This window comes from Colletes latitarsis, chromosome 6 (assembly GCF_051014445.1).
Source record: "Colletes latitarsis isolate SP2378_abdomen chromosome 6, iyColLati1, whole genome shotgun sequence".
NCBI lineage: Eukaryota > Metazoa > Arthropoda > Insecta > Hymenoptera > Colletidae > Colletes > Colletes latitarsis.
Genome location: NC_135139.1, coordinates 14,025,081 through 14,041,416, shown reverse-complemented (window position 1 = coordinate 14,041,416; position 16,336 = coordinate 14,025,081). Strand labels below are relative to the sequence as shown.

General features: G+C 41.7%; 1 protein-coding gene across 1 annotated transcript in view; it reads right to left on the bottom strand.

The window, feature by feature from the left end:
• Window positions 1–15,156, bottom strand: part of LOC143342770 (uncharacterized) — a 43,948-nt gene extending 28,792 nt beyond the window's left edge. Inside the window, exons 1-2 of the mRNA XM_076766987.1 lie at window positions 14,486–15,156; window positions 5,572–5,642 (exon numbers count right to left, since the gene is read on the bottom strand). The gene's annotated coding sequence lies outside the window, so the exon portion shown is untranslated. The remainder of the gene's footprint in view (window positions 1–5,571; window positions 5,643–14,485) is intronic.
• Window positions 15,157–16,336: the final 1,180 nt, after the last annotated feature.

The window sequence follows — 16,336 nt, the reverse complement described above, 5'->3', positions numbered from 1 at the left end:
GCTTGATAGGTGATCGACGCTGAATAAGTATCTTTGTTCCAACGATCGCTTTTGGGGAAACGTTGATTAAAGCACTCGCCGTATATTACATTTATGTTAAAATTTTAGTCAACGAGTCAGTTAACGTGGAATCGAAGGCTCAGAAGGCGGAAAGCGTGACGTTAAAATTCGAACGACTTTGATTAAAGGTGAAAACGTCTCGCTCGTGCTTGAAAACAGCGCGAATCTCTCTGTATCGCGGCGTAACCCGTAACCAAGTACAAAAGATTCGATCTCAATAATTGAATTCTTCACGATTAATCGAATGAACCAATCGATTCGTCGGAAGAAGATCAGGAACGATTAGGGGCTTCGCGGAGCTTAATTATTTTACAGTTGAGAGCGTCCTTCACTATTGTGCACCCTCTTCGAAATCCTGTGGGCTCCTCTTATCGAATTCTCCAAGCCAGTTCTGGTCGCTCCTATGGGAATCCTTTCGAGCCTCCGAAATCTTAAGCTATCTCAATTTAATTATCCGCCTCTGATTAATGAACAATGCTCGACTCTTTTCATTCAAAACGAAACTGGTTCGTCGCGCCGTCGGGACAAACACAATGCGTCGCGAAAGGAATGTTGGCTCTTCAAAGGTACGTCACTTTTCATTTTACAATTTAATTTTATCGAATACTCAACGCCTCGACAAAGCGTTACAGCGATAAAGTTTGACGTCAAAGTTAATCTGTTCTGCAAATGTAAAGGAAATTATACAGCTATTGTTCGTGCAATTAAGAATTTAGAAACTCTGCTTACTACAGTCGATTAGCCACAAATGACCATTGTAGTAATTTCGAATACCCGCACGCTCCTAGTGTTCACGTTATTGATTTCTGGTTGCGTAGAATTTCGTCGATGTGTTACGTGCGCGATACTTGTACAACGGGATCTACGAACACCTTAATTAATTACACTCATTACCGTGCTAGTAAAGCCGAGTCAGACGGGTGTAATGCTACGTGTAACACAACACGAAGTCGACGAACGTGTCACGAACCTTCCACAAAAGCTATGTGTAAATCACAGGCGTCTCTGCTTCGCTGCTAGAAACAAATCGAACTTATAATTAAGTGTTTCTTTTACGATCACGCGCTTAATACTTCCCAAAGAAGTTTAAAGTAAAGTAAAATAATATCGCGGGGGGCTGGAAGACCGTTACTCGACGGGACAAAAACAAATAAAGAACACTTTAAACTTATCACTAATTAGTAACAGAGACGTATTAACTGACATGCACAGACAAAAGCGTACATTTGTAAAACAAACACGTAAAGAAATTAAATCCCATTAACTCGACGTTGAGAGCTGTAATTTAATCACACTGCATTTCATTTCATTTTTAATCAAATGCAATTCAATTTTAATGCAATTACGATGCAACTAAATTTAAATACCATGTAAATGAATTAGTTCTCGTTTCAGGGAGCAACTTTTATTCGACCGTTGCGATGTTTCTCGAGGGCCAGCGATATTTTCCGCGGAACAAATTCTCTTTGGCCCAAGAATAATCGAATCGACGTTTAATTCAATCGTCATTAAAGGAATATAATTCCCGCGGGGCGGATTCAAGTTCTCCTCCAGTAACGGGATCGTCTTTATTACCGTCATGAGTCACCCGTTTATTCCTCCGTAGCTGAAATAAGGAGAGCCTCGCTATTTTTCTTTGCAAATTTTCCTCCTGGCATAATTAAAATAGATCCCTCGGGTCCGGTTGGATTTGCGTTCGCGCCGAGGATCCCGTATGTTTCTCGGACCGACGACGCGACGGGTCCCTCCACCATTTTGTCGCGCTGTTTCCTTTCTACGTTTTGCCCGGTGCCGGCGTGTACCGATTTAAATTCAGCCCTCGCCGGAACCACGATCCAACCCTGCTAATAAGTGTTTTCTTTCCAAACAGACAGCGCCCGCTTGTCTTCCCGTGCCTTTGGCTTCATTACCGCCACTGCCATAACTCCTCCTCTACAAACTTTCGATCATCGAGCTCCCTTTTCCCGCGTGCACACCTTTTTTTCGAACATCGTCCCCTCGTTACGGCTATCGTTCGACGCACAGTCCATGCATAATTTAAAACCGTGGATTTTTCTGACAAATTTTTGTAAAACACCGACACCTCGAAATTACACGCTCGAAACGTTCGTTTTGAATAAAAATGTTTCTTTGCATCGAGGCTACGGAAAATAACTCGTTTACCGCGGCATGAGCTTCGTATTTGTAATAACAAGAAACCTGGTTTCGAAATTTACCTCGATGTCGAGAAACTCGAGAAAATTATATTTCGTCTACAGTTTGGATTCTCGCAACGCTGAAACATGAGACCCAATCTCGTACTTCCGATAGTTTCGATCGGTGCTGCGTCTGCTCGAAGCTGATCGTTTACTCTCGATTCGGCTTCCAAGCACTTGGCTATTGTAGTCCCGATAAAAGTTTAATACGAATCGTGGGGAATAAAATCACCAACGAACGAATCGAAATAAGACAACTTGATCGGAGTCCATTGTTACTTTGTCGCAGGCTGCAACGAACAAATGCAGTTATTGCGTTATTGTTGCGTACGTATGGAACGAACGAGGCGACGTTTACGCCCGTCGAGACGATGCGAATCTCGTTTGTATTTTTTAAATTTATCGTGATACTTTGGCACGACCCGCGGATATAAAGCTGGAGCAAGGATAGCAAGAACACTTTTACGACGGACTTATAAACGAAGAGACGATTTTCCATGCATCGTACGGGCATCCGGATTGGACATCAATATATAGAGAAACCATAGAGAACACGAGAATACTTTGCTATGTTTGAGAAAAACGTATTCGTCACCGAATTCATTCGATTAAACGACACTGCCTTTTATCCTTCGATATAAATACACCAAAGGTACAATTTAAAATATCACGTTTTCATTCATAGGTTTTCAAACGGATTCGAAAAAAGCAAGAAGCACAGAGTAAATAGAATTTTCCTCAATCGTCTAAGTAGATGCAAGAAGTTGCGGCTGACTTCGATAAAACTTTCAACGAGTCTAGTTTCCTCGTTTCCTTTCGTTTCTTCGTTACGTAAAGATTTTGCATTTAAACGCGCCTCGGCGAATTTTAGCGATTGCTTCAATTTGAACATTTAAATAATATTAAAATAATATTAATACTGGCGATTTCTCCATATTTTCTTTACCGTTTGATTCATCTCTGTTGCCTCCAAAGAATATTTTCGAGTCTGCCTCGCCCCTGTAAGCAACAGTTCTCGCCGTTGCACGCAAACTAAACTTCTTTCTCCAATTATACTTTCGTCATAAATACACTCGTCGTTGTTTTATCGCGGGATCGTGAGCGTCGCGACTACTTATCCGAAAATGCTCCCAGCTACCGGTTACACAGGTCGAAGGAATAGCAACGCAATCTTGTGCTATCACGTAACGTACCCAGAGTCCCACTTAAAGGACGCTCGACGTTAAGCGTCGCGCGATTACTGAAAAGTTAAATAAGTTTTCCTGTAATCCTGTTTTCATGAAAATGCACGGGCTTCGCTTTTGTGCTGCTGTAATCCTGTACTATCGTGTAGCGCGGCTTTGCTTCTCACGGGGGGACAATTTAAAGCGGCTGAAAACCTTCCCGAAGCAGCAAGAAACCAGTAATAGTCAGGGTTACTGAAATCCTCGTTATACCGCTGCGTAACCGATTCTTTAACCGAGCTTAAATATGCAAGAAAAAGGGAAACGTCGAGCGATTCCCCTCGCGGGACGCTGTTAATGCGGTAGAAAAAGAACCGTCGCGAGAATGACGATGCCAGCTTCCGGTATAAAAATAATGATCCGGAACGACGTCATAGGAAAGAAGCATTCTGGACAGTCCCGACGTAAATTGTTCTTCGTTCTACCCGTTAGTTAGAAAATTTCATTTTTGCTACGCTCGGCAGCTTACGCAACGATCTATAGCTAATTACTCCCTATATTACGGCAGTTATAATATCTTATCGCCGACTACCATAGGTTTTGCACTTCAAATTAACCTTTTTACAAATTACATTTTTTTAGATTAATTATTCACAGAAAACTATCGACTCTTTGTAAATTATACGCATTTACAGATGAATTTACATGTATGAATATAAATACCTTTAGCGTCAAATATATTTTTTATCTTATTTTTTTTTTTTTTTAAAGCGTTACATACATGGAATAAAAGTTTTGTGGACTTTCTTTCGACAGCACGTCGCGTGAAAATAAAGCGATGCATAATCCTATAATAAAAAATTTCCCACTGTTCCTTGAACTTTCCTCTATAAAACGTATGCTTCAGAAAGATGGGGTGATTTTAGGAGAATAGGAAAAGAATAAAACTGCACCCTACGAAGCACGCGAAGGCGCCACGAGTCTCTGCTGTTAAAACTTGACATTTTTATACACATTGTTTCAGACAATTTTCCCGCTTTAAAAAATACATATTTCACCAAGGTAGTTCCATAAACAGACGTTCTTTATCATAAGGTGGCGTATTGTTTTATTGTTACGCGTGCTGTGTCCTGTATAATAAATAAAAATTCACGGAATATAAAACAGTAACTTTGTACGCAATTTCTGTTCGCGTTTATGAATTATTTAGAAGTGCTGTTTATTAAAATTCTGTAGCTCGAGTTATGTGTTCACCAACATGCACCAATTTGTATCAACCATTTTAATATAACTCACTGGGATTTTAATTCAGAGGAAGTTGTCTGCCCAGTCTCCTCGAACATAATCGATTCATTTGATGAAATTAAATTCATTAACGTCGCGTTACCACGCCAGTGGCCACTTTGAGGCGCGTTAAATTTCCTATCATAACCGAAAAGTTAAATAAGTTCTCGTGTAATCCTGTTTTCATGAAAATGCACGCCAGAATTATCCGCCTTGTGCAACGTAATCCAGCAGGATCATGTGACATAGCGTCGCTCCTAGGAGGAATATTCCGAAGCGAATGATAATTGAATCTACTAAACTAATTAAATGGACGAAGCTGCTGCGATGACAAACAACAATAACTTGGCGTCTGTAGCAGCGACATACTGCGAAACGGCGTTAACTATGAAGTAATCAACGATGAACACCGTCGACCGACCGAGTGTAATTAATGCGCGTAATTAATTAATTCGTTCGACTTCCCAGTTCCCCGACGTCATACAATTTCGTCGAAGAAACCTAAGCGAGTATTCGTTCTGTACGAAAAAGATCGATTAGTAATTAATTTTACGTTAATGGATGCAAGTTGTTACAACAAATAAAATTCAGGAGTGGGTCAGGAGTAAGAAACACTGTTTTAAGCTAATGATTTTTCGACATAAGTAGCGCTTTTACGGACTAATGTTACAGCAGCTTGCGAAACAGAAAGTAAGTGAAAAGAAAGATAAAAAGAAGCACATTAATGGAAATTTATACGCGCGGAGTCGCGAAACAGTCACGTCGGAGGAAGGGCCATCCGAAAGATTACGCTAACTTAGTTTCCGTTATATTTTCTCCGCACAATACTCTTATTATCGCAAAAGGATCTGTCGTAAAGCTGTACTCACTTATTCCCGGTTATTTCTTTCTTCCTCGTATGCATGAATTCAATGTTATCGCGAGGTAGTCCCATTCAGTCCTACAAGAAACAAAGAACTATCAGTGGCCATTTTTGGTATATGCCGGAAAGGAGATATTTTTACATAACGTGTCGTCGTTTAAATATTTTTCTATATATTATTTGAACATTTCTTTACCGATAAACTTCGATGTGTTTTTTTTATACAGAGATAAATTTCGAAAAATTGAAGTAGCTCCTCCATTGGCGATGGAAGTAACGATCGAGGCATGCTATAATTAAATACAGTTTGTTTTCTTTTAATATATTGTTGGCTGGTTGGAAGTGAAGAAGACACAGCCTCGAAATAATATATTCACGTGATATCGCGTAACACTGTTTTCCTTCTGGTAAAGGGCTCCCTAAAATGAACGTAGACCTCCCGCAGCTGCGGGTCCTGCGTTCCGCGCTAACCACTCACGAGTACTTTCTTCTCTTTCTTCCCTCTCGATTTTCCCTCCGTTATTTACCCTCTTCGCCACGAGCCCTGGTGCTCTCCCTACGCTTATTCCCCCTTCCGTTTCTTTCTCTCCTTGTATCGGTCCGTGTTTCGCGTTTATTTATCCTCCTCGAGGCTGCTACCCTTTTTCTTCCTCTTCGTGTTTTTTCATTTCGCTTTAAAACGCGATTCCATCCATTTCGATCTTTTTTCTTCGTCCCGATTCCCTGGATGATCCCGCGGCTCACCCCTGGTAGAAAAGGAAGCGGCGAAATCATTTCCACGCGCGGGATTCGGTTATTTTAAGCAATTGTTAAGTGCCCTCCCAGCCACGACGAAGACACGTTTACACGGGTACGTCTCAACACCCATGATTCACCGACGGTTTACACGGTTACCGACCGACCAGCGATGGGACCAGTGCCATAGTCATTCATAACGGAGAAGAAAACAATTAACAAATAACCGCTTTAAGTAAGATAATGATTACGTTTATTTGAAAAAATAAATTCGTACGAAAAATATGTATTATATGTCGCTTAACTTATTTTTAAATAATAATATATCTTCTTATTGCAAATCGTTAAGTCTTAAGCTTAGTAATTATTTCCAATAATTATCAAATTTTTCATTCACTGATTTCTAGAATTCCTCAGTTTTGTGAATGGCTATATCACTGGACAGATCCCATCGCTACCGAATGGATCTTGCGTCGTGTTTGTCTCCTCCTCGTCGTTTATCGCGCGTTTTACCAGTTCCTCCGTCTGGCCGAAACCACTTCGCGGCCGATAAATCAACCAACGCAATTAGATGTGCCTACCGAAATCCACGCGAGAGCTGCACCCCGTCATTTCTCCCCTACCCGCCCCCTTTTTTCCCTCGAAGAGTCTACGATAGCTGCGCACGTGACGGGGGTCCTCTTGGAATTTCAGAGCGTTTGTAGTTCCCGTGAATGGTCGTTAGCTCGGATTCAGGAATATTTATTGGCATTCGTGTTTCTCGTGGCCAAATGCACCGAATTTCATCCTCGTGTTTGACAAAAACTGCAATTCTATTTCAGTACATAAAGCCTTTTTTCCAAACGCAGAATACTCGTGACTTTTTTTTTGACAAAAAAAAAAATCCTTCCATGACACAGACATTAAAATTAAAACGAACGATGGAATTCGAGAGATACAGAAATAGTAATAAATGCATTGCTTTGGCTTTTATTTTTATTGTCGTTTTATAAACGAACTCTTTTACCCGACGTAGGGGCGCGTAAATAAAAATTTTCAGCCAATTGTACGCCGTTAAACGCATAATCGAGACGTACGTATTCCCGTTTTCATAAAATTATAACTTAATGTATTCCGTCATGGGCCATTTGCGTAACTCGATAAAAACTTGAGGTTTAATAGAAAAAAAGTCCGGCAGATAATCGGAACGAACCGACGCTGACGCGGCTCGTCGCGATAAACGTCCCTGCCCGTTGGAAATTTAGTTATGAAACTTTTTCAGACACAATCGCCCGGGATACGGAAATGCAGAGATGTCGTAAACCTCTCCCTAAAACCGTGCGGTTCTTACGGATTTAGTGACGCATAAGACGCTTTATATTGCGATTAAAACTACCCTTAAAACGCTCACAATGGAACTTCCAAATCACGATACTTTACGTATACGAATCTTTTGGAGCCATTTATTCTGCGTTGCACATTCTGCTAGAACTTCTGTTACGAACGAAGATTATATTTATAATATGCAGAAATTTTCAGTCTCGATTAATTAAAATTTTATTCAACACAGATCTCATATTTCACAGAGTAAGAGATATTAAAATATCGATGACAGCACGGCCACATTTTCTATAATACAATTTTCGCGATTTTTAATATTAACAGAAGCCAGCTCTTCAAAAGAGTTTCGTCAATTTAAATGCAAAATCGTTGTAAATTCTGTGTATCTTGACGCGAATACTTTCGAGAAATTTAATTTACAGGCTCCTACGGTCTCGATGCTACTATAAAGCGGAGTAACTTTTAATTACTCGCCGAAAGCGTATTGACTGAACGAAACCAGCCTCCATCAAATTCCGTTAAAATACGTCCGACGATTCCGCGAATTGGGACACGCGACTGAACGAGCGCGATACGATTCTGTTTCCCGCGCCATGCTCGCTCTCACAAAGTGCAAAGAACGAACAATAGTTTTATCGTCTGGGAGTGAATCAAAGGGTGCGTCAATTGCTGATAACGGACGCATCATTTTTTAACCGCAATACGTCGTTCCCGATAGGAAAAAACCTCTCCATTCGTACATCGCGATGTGCTCGATTCGCGCGACGTTTCAAAATATCGTCCAATTATTTCGCCGCGGCTTAAAGAGAAACACTGCTTACACGACTTCGCAAAATTTATTTCACGATTCACGGAATATTCTCGGAAAATCGTACGACGAAATTCGAAGTGACACGACTGCGACCAAACGTTGCAAAGGACTTTTCGATTCCTCTTCGCGCTTTAAACGTTATTATACAGGGTGTTCGGCTACCTCTGAGAAAAATTTTAATGGGAGATTCTACAGGTCAAAATAAAACGAAAATTGAGAATACCAATTTGTTGATCGAGGCTTTGTTAAGAAGTTATTAACGTTTAAAGTTCCAGCTATAGAACAACAATCTGCGAACAGCTGCGTGCATACGATAGTGGTTCTCACTCAGGATGAGAAACTCTACTTAGCGACGTATCCACAGCCTTATAGTGAGAATCATTATCACGCGTATGCAGCTGTTCACAGATCGCCGTTCTACAGACAGAACTTCGAGCGTTAATAACTTTTTAACGAAGCCTCAATCAACGAATTGGTATTCTTAATGTTCGTCTTATTTTGGCCTCTAGAATTTACCATTAAAATTTTTCCTCTAAACACGTTTTTATTCTCGTTAATTGAGCTTGTATCGTATGACAATTGCAAGCAAATCTCTGACACGGAACACAAAAAAGTGATCGATTTGGGGGTGGAATGACCCGGATATCTTCCCCAGGGCGATGAGGAAAGTACGAGAAATCATCTCGTCGAGTGGTAGCCGCCACGAGGAAAGACGTCGACGTCCTGTCGTATTGTGTGTCAGCCAGGTCGTAATCTCTCTCGCCCTTCTCTGCCCCTTTCTCCCAGCGCCGAAATTGCAGAAAAGTGCTCCCGTTGTATCGGCCTCTTTGTATATTAGACACGAAAGGCGGGCGGAGCATTTTCCGTCCCTTTTACCCCCGGCGTCGGTTGATCACACCCCCGCCCGTTTTTCTCGCCGCGTTTTCCTTTTTTTTTCTTCTGTGCCTCCACGACTTCGACCGGAGGATTACTCGCGGCTGATTGTGTCGTTCGTCGCGACGAAAACGCCCGCACGATTAAACCTAACGATCCGCTATTCCAGCCAAGAATAATACCGGCTCGTGCGTCTTGCCGCCAAGAGTTACGGCAAGCGGAAACTAACGAGGGCCCACTTTATTCGCGGAAAGGAGAGATTATTTTGCACGTTCTGCAGCCGCCACCGACCCCGCCACCACCTTCTTAGCCGCGCCACTTCGAGCTACCCTTGGCGAGCCGACGCGACACCCTCAACGCGATATCACGGATACCAAGACCTTCTGTCTTCGCTGCTTTTTACGGGGCTCGTGTGAACGAATTTTATATCAGATCGCCTCGTTGCAACGCGCACACCGTGTGGAACCCGCCGAAGCGTTATCGCGTCACCTGCGTTTTCTTCTTGCTTTCGCAATCGTACGTCTGCGCGACTAATAATAGTCGTAGATCAAAAATAGTGGGTATTCAACCGTCGACGTACGATTTAATTAATATTAATTCTTCAAATTCTCATGAAAAAGAACGGGCAAGAAAATGTGTTAATTTTAATATATTAGATTTCACGAGTGTAGCGTGAACCTTTGAAAAAATCTTTTAATTTTCCTAAAGAACGTACTTTCGAAAATATATTCGCGAAAACTCGTGCTAGGAATTCTAAAAATGATAGAAGATAATCAACATCGTTGGCATAAGAATAGAAAATTTTAAACACGTACGACCACGCTGTAACATTTCCTTGGAAGCCGAATAACGCGTAAAAGTTTTTACGCGGTGTAAAAGAAAAGTAAACAAGATACAAAATACGTGCAAGAAGAATTAGTATATAAACCGAAATATTTAGTTGGCATAAAAGTTATTTAAATATTTATAAAATAAATAGCAAAGTATTAAACTCGATTTGAATTTGAAAATAAAAGTATTTCCCTTATTGCCACTAACCTTTAGTAGCATTATTGCCACGCGCTATCAGTGTCATTCGTTTGTTTCAATTGTCACACTTTATGGACAGTAAATCAATTGAACCATAAAGAGTAGACAATTTTAAACGTCACTCACTGTGCAGATAGTTTAAACTGCCATGCAATTTACACATGCGGCTCCGCATAAAAGTATACTATTTTCATTGTATCAGTGCGGGTAATTTCAATGTTCTCTCGCGTTGTAGATGTTAAGCACGAGGGAATCCGCTGCGTTTTTTGACCGTACTGAATTAGCATTAATACGTAAATGTGCCGCGCTTTATCCGCCTAATGGCAGGTAATTTGGACTTCTAATTGTAAGTTAAATATTTTAGGTCCTCCGCAGCACTCGTAGAATATTGCACACGTTTCCTCGCATAATACGACTTCAATTGTAAAATTTACGAAACGAAACTTTTCAGTCGCGGTCTGATTGGTTTTTAACTCGAGTCAAACATTTTATTTTTACCGTAAATATAACCAAAATTTAAACGAGAATAAAATACGACAAAAGTATCGAACAATAATTTAAATCGATCTAGTCAGTGCACTTTGACAGGAAATTCGGTAACCTGCTTCAGCGTATATCAATTGGTGGAAAATCGATGCAGAACATGTAATACGTTGAATTGCGCGTCACCCGGGGGTATTAGTAACACGAACGTCTGCTAATAACTACTTAGTCATCATATCGAATGCTAATTAATAAGCTGTTTGATTGGCTAATTAGTTAGCGGAAGCTTTTGCCTTTCGTGCCAAATATTTATCGAAACTGTTCCATCAGGGAAGCATCGAAATATTTAACCAATTGTCTCCATGATTAATTACATTTTATAGAAGAGATCGTTGCTTCACAAATGTATACCAAAGCAAATTTTAATTTTATAGAGTTCAGCTTCAAATTCTGCTACAGAAACATTAGAAAGATCAAACAATTTTGATGGTCGAACGAGCGACCGAGCGCCTATGGGGATTGTTCTTCACGGTCGAAGGGAATTTATTTAATTTTCAACCTATAATATTCCGGCCATAGTTCGCGGGGATTCGTGGGACAATCCGTATAATTTTTACGCAACGTCTATGCAGAGATTCATAGTTCTCCGTGCAACAAAGTTCCCGCGAAGGGTGTATTTTTACCCCCGTTGAGTGCTGGTGCTTCACGGTCGCGAACAACTTTCCCTCGGTAACTATATATCGCCCGGTACTTAAAGTCTCGAGTCTCGTGGCTCGTCCCATGGGGCCATTTACAATTTCATCGCACGACGTGTCACTCTAGGCGTTACGAGTTTCCCGGCTGCTGTCCGAAGCGCGGTCCGGGACACTGCCAGATCGTTAACCCCGCTTAAAAGAGCCCGATAGATTGTTAGGCAGAGCCGAACGAAAAAGACTAACACCCGGCATTTTCTAGCCCATTGAGCCCGTTCGTGCCCGAACCGATACGGAAAGCACGATATATCGATTCCGGGGAACGAGAACTGACGCTGGACCAGATTCCCCGAAACGAGATTAAAATTCAAAATAATCTCGCGAATACGCCCCAAGAATATTATTCATTACCAACAAGAATAATCGTTACGAGATAAAAGAAACATTAATAATGCGTACATCTCGATAATCGCTGTCGCGCTTCGTTTCATGGAATTTAGATTCAACCAGACAACTATGTATTCTTCATTTAAGCGATTAGTTTCAGCCCCTGTTATGACTAATTAAATTAAAAAATTAGTTATGAATATATTGCTTCTGGGGAAATGCTTGTATATTGGAATGGACTTTATTCTCTATTTGATCCTCCTATTGATCTTTTAAAGTAGTTCCATTTGGTACAAAAATAATTTCTGCAAAAGCAAAGGTCAATCGGACAACGAGATGCCTATCTTTGGATGACCTCGCAATTTGTCGTCGACCAAATCCTCTTGGCTGACTTTGGAGCGTCTATATCTTACAGATACTAGTGTCGAGGACATGCAATTATCACCATAAACCTCCTTCTGCATTCCAAGCGTTTAGAGAACCATTTTCTCAAGATTAAAACAGAATTTAATCGAGCATCAAATTCCAGTACCACTGAAGTTCGATGACCACTGAACGTGGTGGCCATTTTTGTTAAAACATGGAACTATCAAATATGTCAAATACAAAAATAAAATTGCAATGCGAAACAAAATTATTATTTAATGAACGATAAAAAATATTGAATATAACAAGTATAAATAACTAAAATTTGCCAAAAATCAATTTTACTAAACCATTCGTTGTTAAGAATAGCGAATTCTTAATGCTTACATTTTCAACAAACATGAATTTAATATTAGGACGAATGGATAGTATAAATAACTAAAATTTGCTAAAAATCAATTCCACTAAACCATTCGTTGCTAAGAATAGCGAATTCTTAAGGCTTACATTTTCAACGAACATGAATTTAATATTAGGACGAACGGATGTAATAAAACGTGGTGAAAAGTGAATACAGAGACGCGTGTTAAAAATTTACGTCCGATAAATTGAACAAACGTTTCGTAGGTAAGCGTTCGAATACTTTCGCCATTGCATGAATGTTTAAACAGCATACGATATGGGAAACGATGTTTACCCTCGGAACGGGGTCGTAGTCACGGCTGGCGGGTTGCGGCCCATTCATCGAGCGTTACAAATATGTTAGTCATGCTTAATTGCCTCGGCGGCCCGTTTAATGAGACACAATCGAGTCCGCGGATATTGGAATTCAATTCGTTCCTCGAAATATTAACGTTCGCGGCTGTAATCTGTGAATCGGTACGGCTCGAATTAATTATTCCCTGCCTTAATGCGCCACAGCGCGATAACGCGGCGTCCAATGGGCCGTGCTAAATATAAAACACGTCCGATGTGAAATACCGTACGTGTGGTAAATCCGTGTGATCGATGGATTGCGAGAATGTGGGTAAAACGAGATACCAGCCTCTGCTCGCCTCCTATCTCTATCTACCTCCGTTTTTTCCTTTTTCTCCAAATTTATACCTCGACGTTATTTCACGTATCGGGAAGGGAAACTGGCCGAGGAATTTCTTTTTTCCTCTTTTGGTCACGTTTAGCCGTTGTCCTATACAAAGGTATCGAGATGGAGGTTTGCATAAAAGGGATCATCGTTTCGATGAAGAATCGCGTCTTTCACGACATCAGGTTTCCCCAACAGGTGTGCCAGTTCCTCTGGGTGCATTCTCTCTACGTTTCCTTGTGCGTTATGATAGTTAACTCTTATATATCGGAAAATTGCTTTGGATCATTCTGTGATCAAATATATTTATATAGTTGCCCGTTGAAATTAAATATACGTGAAAACAATACAAAACATTCCTACAAACGTGTCTCTTTTTCAACGCACAATAATTGTATTTATTTTAACTAATCGTACGATTAAATTACTAGTCGCAGAAACGAGTGTAAAACGATCAGTGATAAAAACGATTGTTTCAATTATCAGTTAGGGGACGCAGAATTTTATTTATCTCTACAGTCCGTGACTGGGATGATTGCGAAAACAAAGAAAGATTTACTCAAGTTTGTGTTTTATTTATCACCTTGTGATAGTAGTTACCCCTTCAATACTAACGATGATTATAGTCACTCATTATTTCATGCTTGCTATCTTATCGATGATTACAGTTATTATTAAACAATTTTTTTTAATTTCATTATCACGACTTTTTAAAATAGATTTTTTATATAAAGTTACGAGCATTTGGCGCGGAACATTTAGCGACGAACACTTCCATGGGATGCTTTGCGTGTACAAAAAGGTTCGAGCAAAAGAAGTAACAATATACGAATTGGCATTCTAAATATAGCGACTGCGGGCAATAACAATGAACCGTCGACCTTGATTACGGATAATCTATTCGCTGGACCGAAGTCCGCTATTCTGATTCGAGGGACACGTGCTTCTTAACGGTCGATCCTTAAGAGCATCGATGATCGCGTCTCTTTAGCATTCAAATTGCTTCGGCGTCACCTGTCGCGTCGCGAGTAGAAAAATTCGACGACTCAATTTGAATAAATTTCTCGGCTCCGTTCCCCGTGCATGCGATAAAACTTTCTCGGGCATAAAATTAGCGACTGTATTCGGCGGTTTGCGAGCATACCTTCTTTTCGATGCACCATAAATTTCTGACAGGACACGGGGATCGCTTTTTAACGAGATCCACGTCGATCGTCTTGATTGTTCCGGGCCAACAGCGATTTTGCATCAAACGTCGGCCAGTTTCATCGTTCCTCTTCAATCGCGTCGGGATTTAATTATAATCGACGTAAATCTTCGTTTCACTCTGGCCCGTCGATTGCCACCATAGATCACAGTTTGCCCGAGCTTCGAGATGAAAAAAAACGCGTTCCTTGTTCGCCCCACGCGGTCCACGTCCACCGACCACCTTCCAATCTTTCCTCGACTTCTCGAGCTTCTACGTTTCCCGTAGCATCACGATCCAAACTTTACCCACGTAAATTCGATCGTTGCAAGAACCTCGGTGTTCTTTTCTTACCCTCGCCCGAAAGAGATTAGTTCCCGCGATTCGAAACTAGCGGGCGAGTTCCCCGATCGCCACCGTGGTCGAAACTCTCGCTGGTCTCCGAGGGAAAAACTTTTTCCGTCAAGTTTTCGGCCGGCAGACCCGGGGTGGGGAGGTTCGTGTCCCGGTAGGCCAAGAGAGGGGTGCGTAGCAGCCAGCACGTGACACTTTTTATCGGGGAATCACACGTGTCACGCGAGATTATTGGCCTTTGTGAGAGCCTTGACAAATGGTCCACCGCATATGGCGCGTCGCGCACGACTGAGGCCAGATTTCGCTTCCACCATCCTCTCCCTCTGATCTACCCCCACCCAGGCCCCCGCTGCTATCCTCTTCTCCGGTCCTCGGCGTTTTCCTGACTGTCGTCGTCGTCGTCGCAGCACGCAGACTCCGTCACGACGGCGCTCGTCTCCCCTGCGAGAGTCTCCTCGTCCAGGTTGGCTCCTCTTTTTGCATGGTTCTCGATCAAAGCGACGCAGAAAACCATCCAGCCGGCTTTCTTATTGTAAAGAAGGCACGTAAGTGTATTCTTCGAGAGACTTCTGGGTCCAGAACCTTTTACGGGCCGCTACGGATCGGCCGGCCGTCATTGTGCTACGCGGTGCCAAACGTGTTCCAGGTCTCCTTCCCGTATTGCGAACAATTACGTAATAGATACTTTTCAGGTAACCCAATGGCCGCCACGTTGCAACTTCGAGGAAAATTGGACTTTGTGTCTCGTCGTCGCGTTCATCGAATTTGCTTTGCCCTTTTCAGACGCCACTGGTTGTAAACATTTACTCGAACGGCCGACCAAGGTTCGACGATTACTAAAAGTTACCTATTTCGATCGTGTTTATCCGTACTGCAGAGGCTTCGTACAGAATTCTTAACGAGTTTTTCTTTTACGATATTTGTACTACCTTCGAGCTTCGTGGGTATCAAGATTCGAATAAACACTGTAGACGTCGCCCGTACAAGCGTTTCGTGCGATCCTGTAATTAATGACGAGGAGGAAGCGACGACAAATTGATCGTGGAAATATTCGAAATTCTGGGACTAGCGTTCACGCGTCCGCGTTTCAAATTACCTGTTTCGTCAGCAATGTCGATATCACAGCTTTTGAAAGCATACATGCGCTCTCGGAGCCGTGATAAATACCGGTCTCGCGGGTATTACAAATCAGATAACACTCTACGGTCGGTATTTTTTTTCTCTCGAGTTTTCTGGCTGCGTGTCTCCTATACTGTTCGACTGAGAGGATGAATAATCGTCCGAGTGACGAAACCCAAGTCCGTCCTAGATAGACGAATTTATTCTCCCCAGCAGTCTCCTCTCCTGAAACTCTGATCTTCGGCCAGGTGTAACCTTTTTACGACGATCGGAGCGCACGAATGGATCCTAGATGGGTTTTTATTGTAACGGAGACGCGTAACCGAGCATATTTGA